A 12,621-nucleotide genomic window follows, 5' to 3' on the forward strand; every position below is an offset into this window, starting at 1 on the left:
AACCTTTCTCAATAATCACTCTATTGATAGGTGAAAACCGCATAAAAATCCGTTCAGTAGTTTTGAGTTTATCGCGAACAAACACACAAACAGACAGACGCGGCGTAGTGCTTTGTTTATAAGGTGTAGTGATGATTCCAATGTACAAGTATCACAATTTTCACAAGGATGGTCCAAAGGAATATTGACCAAAAATGTTATGAATGATTTTCCATTTATAAATTTTAAAAACAATTACGAGTACACGCGCCTTAAGAAATATCAGATACCATAGTGTAACTCGTGTCTTAAATCTTATAAGTTATAAATGTAATTATTGACGGTCAAGCAAATCTTGTCAGGAGAAAAAGGCTCGAAATTCAAATTTTCTATGAGATGATATCCCTTCGCGCCTACAATTTTCAAACTTGCCGCCTTTTTCTACTGACAAGATCTGCTTGACCAAATATATTATTCAGCTAACCTTTTAACCGTCATAGAATTTTTCATCGAGGGTGCTCGTGTCACCGGTACGAAGCTACACGAAGTTTTATCTTATTTATCACACCGCGGTGAAATGGGCGCGATTTTGTTTGTCTTATCAGTCTACGGCGGTTAAAAGGTGATACCTTCGTATTAAGCGGGTTTTACTTACGTATAGTCCGAAAATCAGCATAGTTCTGACCTATTCCAGCTATTAATACTAGTCCTACAAGCGCATACTGTAAGCCCGATTCGAATTTTGAAATAGACATCTATTAGTTATCTTTTAGACATCACCAAGATACGATAACGATATGATTAAGATCTAACCTGTCAAATTTGACATTTGCGCGATTCTGAAGATAGTCTTGAACGATTTCCTCAGGATTCACTTAGAGATCCAATTCACATCTAATAGATATCTTACACTATCTAACGTAAAAGTGACATTGGTTGCCCGAATTGCGCTGCAAAAGAGAACTAGTTGATATCTAAACTATAAAGTATCTAGAATGGATCTAGTACGTGACGTCTCTTGTGAATATCTTGAAGTTCGAATAAGGCAGTGTGTAAGCGATTAAAATCAAGTCCGAGATACCCTAATGAATTTCATTTAAGAGCCGCGTTAGATGAACGTTAACGGTACGTGCACACTGCAGTCTGAGACTTATTGATTAGACTAGAAACTGTAGAAACCAATTTAGGATTCAATTAGGATTTAAATTAATAAATCTATTAACCTGAGGTTACTCGTTATTCTGATCGTTTAATCGCCTACGAAAACAGTTGGTTAACACAGTAATTATAATTAAATTCACGTCTATCACGAACTCAAAGTTGAGGGTTAAAAGCAATTTTTTGGTTAAAAACTCGCATTAAATTGGTAGAGTTAGACCAAGAAAAGTCTGCAGCGATTTTGATAGCCCACGCAGTGCAAGTGTTATTTACACGTCATAATTTCATAGAATGTTGTCGTTTGAAAAGTGACGTTTTTGGTTGAAATGTTTCCACACTGGCAGATTCGATTCGCATCTAATTCAAATCGAATTTTTCAATTCATATATTATCATATAATTAAAATACGCCTGTATGTGGCTTAGTTGAGCTGAACTAGAATCCTTTCTACAGACCTCTCACATATATTGGAAAACTATCCTTAACCCACACTTTCCAATCACCCCAGATTAGCCAAGAACGTGCCCTCAACTTTAAAATTAGAAGTTTTACTAAAGCGAGTCCATTTGAGACGTGCTGGGACTTCCGTTAGACGGGAGGGTGGGGGGGGGGGGGGGGGTTGGGACAGCAACAGGGTACGGATTAGTGCGGATATGGGTAATCCTGTACTATCTTGGTGCCCGTGGGTGTATACTGCGATGCTGGAAGCTGATTAAAGTTTTAAAGTAATCATATAAATCAAAAGTACGTCTTAGGTGGCTTCGAGCATAAAATTAGTAACAGCTAATTAGAACTCTTAACAGAGGGAGTGGTTCGCGGTAGGAACCACGACGTGTTGTAAGTAGGTATGTATAATAGTCGCCTAGTACCCATAGTAGGTACAAGCTTTACTTAGTTTGAGGCTAAGTCAATCTGTGTAAGATTGTCCCCAAATATTTATTTATTTATTAAAGGCTAGCTGTGTGGACATTTGCTTTGATAGGCCATAAAAACTCACATTTAAAAGCTTTGCCAGCATTATCTTATCATGAAACCAATTGCACTACACGGTAGTGCAATTGGGCGTTAAATCGAAAGACATAAGTCTTCAGATATAGTGACAGTATCTGCAGACTTATGTCTGCAACCCAGAAAAAGGGGGGTTTCCGAGATTGCTTGCCACTTCGCTGAGCTCTTTATCCTATATGCTTTGACAGATTCTTGTATTGAAGTACATCATTCAAGTACATTCATTAAGTTTATAAAATACTTATTTTCTACACGATCGCAGCACAGAGCCATTTGACTTATGGACAAAATATATGGGTTAAAGTGGCCTACGGATAAGAGTGTCTGGCCTACACACATAAACACTTATCAATGTGTAACACGCCCCAATGTGAAAGCCAGCCACACTTACACTTACAGACCTTATAACATTTAAATTTTGAACAATATTCCATATTTTTCCAATAACCACACACACTTTTTTACCTTTACATCGTAACCTTAACATACACATACAAGCTTCTACCTGCAGCATGTGTAGTTGTGTAGGACTGTAGGATATTCGCGACCCTCGGGACCCCCTATTTCTGAATAAAAAGCCCATACCGCTATCGACGGACCATCTGTATGCAAATGTCCGATCGGTGTGTAGTTTACACGGGCAGCTTAAGACGAGACAGGAGCTGATTTTTAAATATTTTAGGTAAATATACCCGTCTCGCTAACGGGAGCCGCTCCTAAAACTAGTGCGATAAGGACAAGGCGAAAAATCCCGCGTAAAAATGTTAAAAATCGAGGTTTCGTACTCGACTTTTTCCTCCTCCAAAACTTAACTAATCCTAACCAAACTTGGAAATCTAAAGTCCGACACAGATATTGATAATATTAATCTGTGTTGAAAATATCATTGCTATAGCATCAAAACCCACGGAGGAAACAGTCGAGTACGTTTGTATGGAGAAATGACCACTCCTGTTGGCTCTTAACGGACTCCACCTTATTTGGTTAAGCCTGTTCCACGCGCAAAAGGTTTCTATTCCTTTGCGCAATGCTGGAAGTTTTACATTCAAGTTCAAATTCAAAATATGTTTATTTCATAAATTAATATTACAAGAGAAATAGTACAGTGATCTTAGGCTTAGCCTGTGACGTGGGGATCTTATTGAAATACAGACTGCCGTATTCGAACTTCAAGATATGGACATACAAGAGACGGCACGTACTAGATTCATTCTAGATACGTTATAGCTTAGATATCAACTAGTTCTCTTTTGCAGCGCAATTCGGGCAACCAATGTCACTTTTACGTTAGATAGAGTAAGATATCTATTAGATGTGAATTGGATATCTAAGTCATAACCTGTGGAAATCGTTCAAGCGTATCTACAGAATCGCGCAAATGTCATATTTGACAGGTTAGATCTTAAATATATCGTTATCGTATCTTGGTGATGACTAAAAGATATCTAATAGATGTCTATTTCAAAATCCGAATCGGGCCCAGAGTACCGACATGTCGCGGCAATTAAATTTCCTAAACGTGAAAAAAACCATATAACGTATATTAGCGAATGCAATGCAATGGCAATGTTACATTTTCTGAGTTGCATAATTTGGTTAATTTTTTTTTTTATTTGTATATTTCTGTTCAGCTTTAGTTCCACAAGTTGCCGCTGGCGCTAGCTGCAGCAAGCGTGAGTTGACAGATTATGTGGTAGCGTTCATGGAAAATCCAAAAAAAAATGTTTTAATAGGTACGCGATGTGTTTGTGTTTGTTTTCTGTATGTGTATTTGTGAAATTCTTTAGTATTATACTCTGTACATATTTAAAAAATGTAATGCAAAATGTAATGTAATGAATGCAAGAGTTGTCCTCCCATAGACAATTTAAATATCGCGCCTTTTTCTACTGACAAACTTGACCGGCTATAGGTACAGCTTGGCAAAAAAGAGTGGAAATTAAAAAGTGGCAACATTGTAGTGTCGTCCCGTTTTCTTATATACATTGGTTTGAAAGGGATGACACTACAGTGTTACCACTTTTTAATTTCTACTCTTTTTTGCCAAGCTGTAAGTCTTTTTTCTTAATATTTTGTTTTTTAACGTTTTAATGTCCCCAAAATGTGTTATCTGTCGCAGCCATAGACTAGGAATCCTCTAGACCGAGTTTAGAACAATTAATTCATGCCACCGATACTGCCAAAAATACGGGGGTGCGGGGGACGAGGTGAGCGAGATCCCGTGCCGTGATTGGTCCGTTCAAAGACACGGATGTCACACAAAAACACTTTCGACTCGAACATGGAGTAAAACTACCGTATGCGTGGCAGAGGGGGTAGCGCTACTATGCTCAGTCTGGAGGATGTCTTGTCTGTGGTCTCAGCATTACACTAATAAGCCCTATATACAGTTCTTATTTATCTATGGAACACTAGTTGCCTGGTTTTTTTTTTATTTCATTAATTTATTATGCTGCGTTGGGTCCGTTCCGTAATGCGCACTTAATGTTCTTTTTCTCTGTTTTTGTCAGTACATGTTCGTACATGTTTGTAAATGTGGCAAGAAGTGTCGTATTGCGATTGAACTTTACAGCCATAGGAAAAGGTGGGTTTGTGTGTGTGTGTGTGTGTGTGCCGCACCTCCGATCTCCAACGGCGCACAGACTTCTTCTTAATAAACTATCGCTGCAACTATCATCTGTCAAGATGCTGTGGCCAATGATGAATTGATGATTGACTGACTACGTTAAACTAAAAAAAAAGTAATTTAATAAATAACGTAACAAATAACTCAAAACTGGAAAACATCCATCTTTGTAATTCAAATGAAAGATTCAGATTCAGGCAATATACTCAACTACAAACTTTATTTAGTAGTTGGCAACAAACTGACATACATATTTCAACTCGGACCACAAGAACAACGCTTTTAAACGAATGGCGACAGTTATATGCCAATATTTCATAGCTCAAACTAGATGTACTAACAGCAATACTTTTAACTTTTTTAGAGTTCCGTACACTAAGGGTAAAAACGGGACCCTATTACTAAGACTCCGCTGTCCGTCTGTCTGTCACCAGGCTATATCTCGTGAACCGTGATAGCTAGGCAGTTGAAATTTTCACATATGATGTGTTTTTATTGCCGCTATGACAATAAATACTAAAAACAGAATAAAATAAATATTTAAGTGGGGCTTCCATACAACAAACGTGATTTTTTTGCAGATCTCCCATGGACACGAACAATACCAGAGGGGTTGCAAATGGGATTAAGCCCACAACCTGTCACGCAAAATCACAGATAAAACATCCTCCAGACTGAGCATAGTCGCGCTACCCCGTCTGCCACGCATACGGTAATTTTACTCCATGTTCGAGTCGAAAGTCGAAAGTGTCTTTGTGTGACGTTCGTGTCTTTGAACGGACCAATCACGGCACGGGACTTCGCTCACCTCGTCCCGCGCACCCCCGCTTTTTTGGCATCAACGGTTGCATGAAATAATTGCTCTAAACTCGGTCTAGAGGATTCCTAGTCTATGCGCTAAATAGGCGCCAATCGTCGTGTTGCGGAAAATAGCCCGAACTAACACAATACAATCCTTATCATATAGAATTCACATTCCTATTTGTGTACATTCCGAAGTACGATAAACTGTAGTTTCATCGACAAAACTTTATAATTGATCCATTTCCGATTGTCCCGGCAACGTGACAGGAGACAAATGACAAAGCGTTTCCAACTGATTTGAAATACATTAAATTTGTTGGTGCTTAATGGTTTCACCTTTTACGTGGTAAAACATTGACAGAATATCCATTTATAATATTATAATGCATTTGCTTGTCAATAAATGTTCGATTTTAATCTAAAACCTATTTGTCGCGCTGAATTGACATGTTTAATCTATTTTACGAGTCGATTTATGTTTGAAATTATGGGTGTAAGAAAAAATATATATGTCTATCACAACCTTAGCAGACACATTATGTCTTGACATTTTCATTTCACTATTTTATGTAGGTACGATTTGATGTGAAGAAAATTAATTTGGGTCTATCACAGACTATATTTAAGTACAGACATCAATCACATTATGAAGCGTTTACAAAAAAAGCGTAGGTAGTTACCAAGTGTTACCACACATATTTATATATAAGTACTTTATGGTGTGCTGTTATCACGCTAGACCGAGCCGGGGCCGGGCCGGAGCTTCCGGCGCTTCGTTTTCTATGGAAAGCACCTCGTGATCGTTGATCACCGATCAGCCGTCATTGAAAATGACATGTCGGTCTGGTCTCGCGTGAGTCAACCTTAATTCTAATTGCATTGAAGATTCGCTGTTTCAAAGTTTCAATAGTAGTAGTAGTAAACTCTTTACTGCATAAAACATACATACACAGAGACAATACGGTTAATATGTACTAAAGCGAACATATCCCGTTAAGGGATCTCTACAATAGATAGGGATAGTTCGTTTCCTTTATTATTAGGTACACATTATGAGGATAAAGAACCCTAGAAATATAAAAAGTAAGTGAGTTGACCGTGACGTCACGATGTAATGTTTCATATAAATTCCATATTAGCAAATCGTTTTGACAGCTCTAAAAAAGTAACTGATTTGAATAGTAGGAAAATACGCTATTGTATTTATTGCGCCAGTAAAGTAAAAAAGTCTATTATTAAGGCTTGATTGTTTTTATTAATGAAACGAGTGCTTATTAAATTCACAGAATTTCAGAATATGAAATTGGTACCCAAAAATGTAGATTAAAAGGTGAAAAAGTTTAAGGTTAAATTAGCATTAACACAAAAAGCATTTATTATTATTAATATATTCTGGGTTACCCTCGGTTGACCCACGTTTACTTTTTTATTATTTTGTGATGGTGGCAAACAAGCGTTTTGCCCGCCTGATAGAGAAATAAGTGTTAAAATTCTTATTTTAACACAAGGTATATTCGGGTAGTTACGAATGTCGAAAACCGTTGGATAATTCCGAAAACGGACTCTTATTATGATGGAATTTTGGGTCATTTTCATCTGATTTTCGGAGTTATCCAACATACGAAATTACCCGAATACACCTTACTAATAACCTAGCGGGCGCGGGTGCACGTTGCACGGAGCGGAGCGGAGGTCGGTTGGAGCGGGTTAACAAAAAATAGTATAGGCCCCGTGCATCAACTATAGGGGGCAGCATAGGAGCCGTCAGATTTTTGTCGCGAGGCGTAAATATGTCGTTTATGCTTCCGATGTAGCCCACAAGATGGCAGAATCTACTATGCACAAGGAAACGCACCGACGAGAACGGTAGATGTTAGCACTTGCTTTGGCAATGTACATGTGCACATATGTTTCCGATTCAGGCCACAAGATGGCAGACCGTCCAACGTGCACAGTCCCTACGAACGTTGTTGCTAACTGGCGCGGACGCGTGCGACGGATTTCACTTACAATGGCACCCGCGCTAGCTAGCGGGTGCCATAAACAACATAGAATTTTTCCCGGACGTTAAAACTTGTTAAGTAGAAATAAGTCGTTAAAATTGACGTTTATTAACACCGATAACACCGTGATAGTGCGTTTTCCATTGATGAAGTTTGATTCAGTTTGAAAGCTGAATAGATTTTACCCTTGCGACTGCTGGAGGTTTTCAAGGGGGAAAATTAATTTGATACAAAAGAGAAATTATTTATAGTTTCATACAGGGTAGATAGATAGATAGATCTTTATTTGGTATTAATCATACAACTTTTGTCATGATGTAAAAAGGAATACAACATCCACACATGTTATAAATGCGAAAATTACTCTATCTGTTACCTCTTAACGCTTAAACCGCAGAAGTCGCAGAACCGATTTGGATAAAATTTTATATTTTGTTTTGGAGACCAAAAACACATGAAATGTGTACTAAAGCGAATATATCCCATTAAGGGATCTCTAAAATAGATATAGAGATAGTACGTTTCCTTTATAATTAGGTACACATTATGAGGATACAGAATTGTGCCCCAATACCAGATAAAAACGATAAAATTTAAAATTTTCCTTTACAACTAAAAACAAAGAAAATAAAAGGAAAATTCAGGCCAGATTTCGCGACACTCAAATTATTAAATGTGAAAATATTTAGGGTTTTGATAAGATTTCTCACACATACTTAAAAACTTCAAAGGAATGTTAGTCTCAGTTTCTCTTTAATAATTTATAAGGGTTCTTTTACGTTTGTGAATGTTTCGCCGCTTATCTAATAACGCTTCCTTTATATCTTTTTCTGATAAAAATGGAGGAATTGGCATTTTGATATATCTACGTTAAATATTCATGAATACGATGATTTATTTCGTCCCATGGCACAATAACACAAGTTTCATTTATGTAGGTGTTTAATATAATAGATCAGGCATTCTCAAAGTGTGTTCCGCGGAACCCTAGGGTTCCGCGAATCCTCTGTTGGGGTTCCGCGAAAATCCTTGTAATAATAAGAAAAAAAAACAGCTCTTGTATAGGTATAAAATATTTAATTTGGGGCTCCGTCAAGTATTTCGCTTTCCAAAAGGGTTCCGTCACCAAAAAAGTTTGAAACCGCTGTAATAGATACTCGTAATACTTATTAATAAAGGATATATACGTGAATTTTGCACTACTAGATTATTATTTGATTTTATACAGCCTTTCTGGTGGTCAAATATGCCATAACTTTAGATATTTATTATACTTTTGACTTACTAAAAATGCCTGTGCTATATAAAAAAAATACCTATTATAGGACAAATTTTACACTGAATTTTTAAACAGTATGTGTCTGACAATGGGGTTTTAATTCCAGAGCTTGATTTTACTCGCTAAACTGAGCTACTTTTACTATGGGATCAACCCTAAAATCGGAAAAAATTTTTTGGCTTTTCCATAGAAAACGTCGACATCTGATCAGACAAAATGTATGAAGACGTAAAAAAAAAAATTCCGGATTTCGGGGTTGGTGCCATAATGAAAGTAGCTCAGTTTAGCGAGTGGAATCGAGCCCTGGATTTAAAGCCCGATGGTCAATAACACCCTGTATACCTAAACACCTACTTAACTGATATTTGCTATTTTACTTTTAAAGTTGTACGTTACTCTTTTTTTTCAAATTATTTTTCAAATTAATGAATGTTTAATGTTATTTCTACTGAGATTCACAAATTCATTCGATGCAAAGAGAAACAGTGTCTCAAACTTTGCATACATTTTTCATTCCTTCCATCCCATTACAGACATACCAAGTCTATAAAAATGGTAAGAGAATGGTAAATAAACTAAGGCACTTTTTTCTCAGGATCGAAAGATCTCGTGATTCTGACCACTATCAAATTTGAAAAAAAAACCGGGCAAGTGCGAGTCGGACTCGCGCACGAAGGGTTCCGTACCATAATGCAAAAAAAAAACAAAAAAAAAGCAAAAAAAAAAACGGTCACCCATCCAAGTACTGACCACTCCCGACGTTGCTTAACTTTGGTCAAAAATCACGTTTGTTGTATGGGAGCCCCATTTAAATCTTTATTTTATTCTGTTTTTAGTATTTGTTGTTATAGCGGCAACAGAAATACATCATCTGTGAAAATTTCAACTGTCTAGCTATCACGGTTCGTGAGATACAGCCTGGTGACAGACGGACGGACGGACGGACGGACGGACGGACGGACAGACAGCGAAGTCTTAGTAATAGGGTCCCGTTTTACCCTTCGGGTACGGAACCCTAAAAAAGTGTAAAGTATACAATTAAAAATGAAATGACCCAGATCTCTGAAAAAGTTGGTAAATAATAGCACGGTGGGTTTTTAGTAGCAAGTCGCTAAAACTACGTTTTATATATTAAATTACAACAATTAAACGAATCTATTATTTTTTCAACTACCCAGATTGTCGTAACACAAAGACTTTACGTTTTAAATTGACTATTTGTGACGTCCCACAGAAAAAGGTACCTTATGGCGGTTGGCGCTTACGCTATTAATAACGCCGCTCCAATATTATTGCGGCGCTATGTGACGTAAGCGCCGGCCGCCATAAGGTACCTTTTTCCATGAAACGTCACATTTAGTCACTTCTTTATATTTTTGTTAAATTTTTCTTTAAATTATTCAGTTGCTAAATACTAATGTATGTATGTATAAACTCTTTATTGTACAAAACACAAATCACAAATTTATGGTACAGGATAGGCAGTACAAAGGCGAACTTATCCCTTTAAGGGATTTCTTCCAGTTAACCTGAATATTTATTTTTAATGTTTTAATATTTATAAAGATTATATTCTGCTTGACAGTCGTGAGTAAGTCAAACATGAAATATTGTCCCACTGCCCTTTGCGAGACCCAGTGACGTAGTTTACAATTTGACCTACATATTTTGCGGTATTCTGTTACGCGAAATTTAGGTGGTTTTTCATAAGTCTACACGTGAAATTTATAAATATATTATAGATAATAGTTTTCCTTTCAAAAAAAATAGTTACTGTAAAAATTTGCTGCCGTAAATAATGATTAAGATATATGTAGATACCTACTAAGTGATTACATTGTTCAAAAGTAATGTTTCATTGTTAAAATACATTTGTATGCAATTTTTTTGCTGATGTAATTATTGTCAACAAAAAGCGAGTCCCTGATACTGGCCATTATATCACAAGCTTTTAGGTAGGTATATTAGTTTTAGTTAATCTAATAGCTGACCAATTAATATTGCAAGTATTTATTTGAAACACGTAGCAAAATATAGATTTCCATTATTTAAATACTAATACTAATTAATATTACTAATTGCTTGTAAAATATTTACTATTATATTATTTAATTGCGATCAACGTATAGGTATAAACAAAGCACCGATAAAATAAATTAACTTCAGTTAACACGTTCCTGATAAAATCCAATTTTAAACGCCGAAATTAATTAACTTAATCAACACGCTGCCAAATAACATTCACGTAACCTCATAAATAACGCTCCATTTAAACGTCCCATGTAAAACATTCACTTAAAACCCAACAATATTGTTTATAACAGCAACCCTACGGAAAACACTTTCCCAAATGGATATGTTGTTGTCGTAAAACATGCTCAACATATCGCGCGACCTATCATATATTTCCCCAAACTATAATGCCGTACGCGGCTTACGCGCGGAAGCGATCATAGTAGGATGGTACTTACGTAGGTCACTGGTCACTTTTCACTGAACACTGCACTTCACTGGTCACTCATATCGGCACTGGTGCGGCAGCGGGACGCGCGTCCGCGTCGGGTGACGGCGCGAAAACTACTAACGTACGGGATGGCTGGGTTGCTGGGGTGACGGGGAGATTTCCCTGGAATTTTCGGGAGAGATTTTAGGGAAAATTCGCAAGGATTCAGTAGAAATTCAGTCGTTTGGTGTACATAATACCTATGTAATATAAACATAGTAATAATACATCACACCTCACACCTTATAAATATTCAATGAAATTATAATGATGCTCGTACATACACTCATTTACTGCAAGTTCTAATAATTTACTTTGACTGATATTTGTGAGTGTTAGAGCAGTGTGCATAGAGATGATAAGTAAGAGAGCACTGATGGCCTAATACTACCAAATTTGTGGTGGTGTTGTTGTGGGTTCGACACCGGTTAATAATGAGTTTCTTGAAACGTATGTGAGACGTATCTATATATATAAATGCAAGTGTCCTGACTGACTGACTGACTGACTGACTGACTGATTCATCAACGCAGAGCCGAAACTACAAAAGATAGAAAGTTGAAATTTGCACACTAGATTAAATTTATAAAGTTTACAAGAGATAAGAAGCGATTTTGAGAAATTCAACCCGTAAGGGGTTAAAAAGGGGATGAAAGTTTGTATGGGGTTCAAGTTTTATTTTAAGCTAGGAATTTGAAACTTCGTAAAAAGATATATTATTAAAATACAAGAAAACTAATTTCAGCGTTTTTGAAAATTCATCCCCTAAGGTGGTGAAAAAGGGGTTGAAAGTTTGTATGGATATCAAAAATTTTTTCGACAGCGGGACTTGAATCTTGGTATTTGGGGATATTATTAAAGGACAGGAAAAGTAATTTCAGCGTTTTGTAAAATTCATCCCCTAACAGGGTTAAAAAGGGGTGGAAAGTTTGAATTGAATCCACTACAAATGCTTTGAAACTTCTTAGAAAGGCGTATAACTGACTACAAAAAAAAGTAATTGCAACGTTTTGGAATTTCTACCCCTAAGGGGGTTAATAACGGGATGAAAATTCGTCTTGGGGTGCAAATTTTATTTTAAGTAAGGAACTTGAAACTTTGCAAAAAGGTATTAAATTAAAATACAAGAAAACTGATTTCAGCGTTTTTGAAAATTTATCCCCTAAGGTGGTGAAAAAGGGGTTGAAATTTTGTATGTATATCAAATTTTTATTCGAACGCGGGACTTGAATCTTTGTATATGGGGATAAAAATGATTTCA

The 12,621-nt window shown here is 36.6% G+C and overlaps 1 protein-coding gene across 2 annotated transcripts in view; it reads right to left on the minus strand.

Annotated features, from left to right (window-relative positions):
- LOC134675061 (alpha-2 adrenergic receptor) overlaps window positions 1-11,430 on the minus strand; it is a 683,584-nt gene extending 672,154 nt beyond the window's left edge. The window contains exon 1 of one of the 2 annotated variants that reach the window (XM_063533217.1): window positions 11,329-11,430. The gene's annotated coding sequence lies outside the window, so the exon portion shown is untranslated. The remainder of the gene's footprint in view (window positions 1-11,328) is intronic. The other variant, XM_063533216.1, reaches the window with a different exon arrangement.
- Between the last annotated feature and the right edge of the window lie 1,191 nt (window positions 11,431-12,621).

This window comes from Cydia fagiglandana, chromosome 21 (assembly GCF_963556715.1).
Source record: "Cydia fagiglandana chromosome 21, ilCydFagi1.1, whole genome shotgun sequence".
In the NCBI taxonomy this organism is placed as follows: Eukaryota; Metazoa; Arthropoda; class Insecta; order Lepidoptera; family Tortricidae; genus Cydia; species Cydia fagiglandana.